The 3759-nt window shown below is 33.4% G+C and overlaps 1 pseudogene; it reads left to right on the forward strand.

The window, feature by feature from the left end:
- Positions 1-2008: 2008 nt before the first annotated feature.
- On the forward strand, positions 2009-3175 carry LOC143411378 (60 kDa heat shock protein, mitochondrial pseudogene; annotated as a pseudogene).
- Positions 3176-3759: the final 584 nt, after the last annotated feature.

The raw sequence follows: 3759 nt of genomic DNA on the forward strand, positions 1-3759 counted from the left end.
AGTGATGCCGCTACATCTATATTTATAGCAACTCAATTTACAATAGCTAGACTATGGAATCAACCTAAGTGTCCCTCAATAGATGAATGGATAAAGAAAATGTGATATATATATATATATATATATATATATATATATATATATAGTCAATGGACTATTACTCAGCTACAAAAAAAGAATAAAACTGTTGCATTTGCTGGTAAATGGATGGAACTGGAGAATATCATGCTAAGCAAAATAAGCCAATCCCACAAAACTAAAGGCCGAATGTTTTCTCTAATATGCGGATGCTAATTCACAGTAAGGCTGTGGAGAGGGGGCACTAGGGAAGGTTAGCATTCACTTAGATTAGGTAGAGGGAATTGATGGGAGGGGAGGGGAGAGGTTGTGGGGACAAGAAAGGTAGTAGAATGAAACAGACATTATTACTGTATCTATATATGTGACTTCATGACTAATATGATTCTAGAACATGTATACTCAGAAACATGAGAAGTTGTATCCCATCTATGTATGATATATAAAAGTGCATAAATGCATTCTACTGTCATATATAACTAATTAAAACAAATTTTTTAAAAAAAGAAATGCTATCCACCATTCCAAAAGTGCTTTCTCAATGATCCAAATCAAGTATGCAGTTAGAATTTGTTTGCTCTTGTTACCAGCAAAGTCACTCTTGATAATTTGCTTGGGCGATTGATCTTTGCTGTGAGGAACTTTTCGGGGCTCTAGAAGATAGTTTGCTTTCTTGACCTCTGGACGCTGCTTGCTATTCATCCTCTGTAGTCATTGTGATGACCTCCAAAACTCACACAAAGCTAAACAATGCCTTCACTCCTCATCTCTGGAGGAGGGAGAGGTACCACCTCTCCCACTTGAGAAAATTTTAACTTCTCAAAAATATTAGGAAATAAATGCAAAAAAAAGTTTTTTGATGTGATTTTATAATAACATAGTCAGCTGAATTTTTTATTATAGCTATTTATTTTCTTGGCTCAATTTTTGATAGTGCTAGAAAAATAAAATCACTTATCTGACCAATTGACTAAGAACACACATTATTAGCAGATGACTTTCTTTAGAAGCATGCTCACCCTTGACAAATGGCCTTACTCCATTTACCTTTATTTAGAAATACAACTTTTAAATTAAGATACAATTAATTAATCACCATCTTTAAATGAGTATAATTTTTGTGCTCATCTAGCTGATATTAAAGAAGATAAATTTTAAATGAGCATTTATAATGCCAGGCTACATCTGTAAAACCTACCCTGTGCATTTTTTAAGAAGTTTTGTATCTGTATCTATATTATGGAAATTGTATAAATTCACTGTTATATCAAATACTCCATGTTTATATTTCCGTTTTGTTCGTGCATATGTTAAAAGTAGTTTTAAGTAAGTTCCATACTTTTTTGGTGAGAACTTTCCTATATTTCCATCATTTTTCTTTTTTCTATATTAATACTGAACTCTAGATCCCACTGTATTTTATGAAACTGTTTCATCTCAGTATTTTTTTTTTACTTTCTCCTCATATTTTACCTTAAGGCCCTTTGGAGCAGTAGAGTTTATCTCTCCAATCAATAACTTAAGGTTTTCATAAAAGCACTCTCTTCTTATCCAGGAGCTCATTGCTCTGATATCATAAAAACAACAATAAAAAATCCACTCTGTGAGGCAATGTGATGAGTCATTTTCTCCATCTTCCTTTATTTTTCAAAGGCATGACCATAAATTTCTGTCAGTACTCTCAAACTCTGTTTTAAAAGGTTCAACATCTTACCAGATATGTAAAGCACAAAATTATTATACACAGATACAGTATGGACTTTCCAATGTTTTACTGTTAATAGAAAATAATCATATAAATGTACCTATTTCACCATAATTTGTACAGATGCATATTTAACTGTAAGATGTACTAGGACCATGCATAAAGTATCTTCTTTTGTATTTTAATATTATTTAAGAAAAATTCCTTCAGCCTTAATTGCTGCCAATGGCCTGCTCTGAAAACTCTTTATCCGAGTCTCATGGAAATACCTCCATACTCTACTGTCATCAGATGAGACCAGTGTCCAGGGCACTGGCTCCTCATCTCACTTGAACTTATATCAAAGATTTAAAATATGGTATGGATGCCTGAGTCTTAATTCTTCAAAGTGTAGACCTTTTAGCCAATACTGTAGCTATTACAATGAGGTCAAAGGAAGGAACATCAATTACTGAACGAGGGTAGGGAAGTCCCAAAGTAACAGATTAAAGCAATTGATTTAAAGGATAAATACAAAATTGGAGCTAAACTTGTTCAAGACATTGCCAAGAACACAAATGAAGAGGACAGGAATGTTACTACCCCTGCTACTATATTGGCATGCTCTATTGCCAAGGAAGACTTCAAGAAGCAAAGGAGCCAATCCAGTGGATATTAGGAGAGGTGTGATGTAAGGTATTGATTTTATAATTGCTGATTTTAGGAAGCAGTCTAAACCTGTGACAACCCTTAAAGAAATGGCTCAAGTTACTCTAAATTCTGCAAATAGAGGCAAAGAAATTGGCAATGTCATTTCTAATACAAAGAAAAGGTTGGAAGAAAGGGTCTCATCACAGTAAAGAATGGAAAACACTAAATGATAAATTAGAAGATATTAAAGTCCTGTTTGATGGATTCTATATTTCTCTATACATTATTAATACATCAAAAATCAGAGATATGAATCCATGAATGCCCATGTTCTACTGAGTGAAAAGTCCATTGTAGCTGCTCTTGAAATTGCCAGCACTTATGGTAAACCCTTGTTTATAATTGCTGAAGGTGTTGAAGGGGGAGCTAAGTACACTTGTTTTGTATAGGCTAAAAGTTGGTCTTGAGATTGTGGCAATTAATAGCAAAAGCTATTAATTGTAGGTTTTGGTGACAATAGAAAGTACCAGCTTCAACTTATGACTTTGCTACTGTCACAGTGTTTGTAGAAGAGGGTTTAACCCTAAATATTAAAGATGTTTAATTTTGTGACTTAGGAAAAGTTGGAGAGGCCTTGTCACCAAAGATGATATCATTCTTTTAAAAGGAAAAGATGACAAATATCAAGTTAGAAAAAAACACATTCAAGAAATCACTGAGCAATAAGATATCACAACTAGTGGATATGAAATGGAAAACTGAGTGAATGACTGGTAAGACTTCCAGTGGAGTAGCTGGGCTGCAAAATGATGCCACCGTGAATGAAAAGACAAAGTCATTCACTGATGGACTGCTTTCAGCTTAAGCCGCGGAGGCACTCTGCTATTATTCTGCTAAAATCAGGATTTTAGTCTTACCATCACCAGCTGAGAAGTTCTCTATGGAGAATAAGAATAATTGGGTACTAAGTAGACAAATATCCAATTATGTGACAACATTTTTTAATAAAAATTTGTTTAAAGTCAAAAAGCGAGCAAAAGTATACAAAGTAATAATGTACAGTTGTCTCACAAATAGACCCACAGATCTTCAGTAATTTTGCTATATCATAAGAAGTCATCCAGTACCTAGGTTTTTTGTTTGTTTGTTTGTTTTAGTTGAAAAGTTTATGTTTACATGATTGTCAAGATTTCCTTTATCTGATACTATTCTTGCTTTACAAAAGAAATATAAGAAGTGTATGAAACCTAAAGCATGTTCAAAATTCAAGGTCGTGTCTCTCTTCTTAGAAGCATAAAGGCATATTACGATTTCTTATATTTAGAAAATAAATAACTAATTGTCTA

This window comes from Callospermophilus lateralis, chromosome 12 (assembly GCF_048772815.1).
Source record: "Callospermophilus lateralis isolate mCalLat2 chromosome 12, mCalLat2.hap1, whole genome shotgun sequence".
NCBI lineage: Eukaryota > Metazoa > Chordata > Mammalia > Rodentia > Sciuridae > Callospermophilus > Callospermophilus lateralis.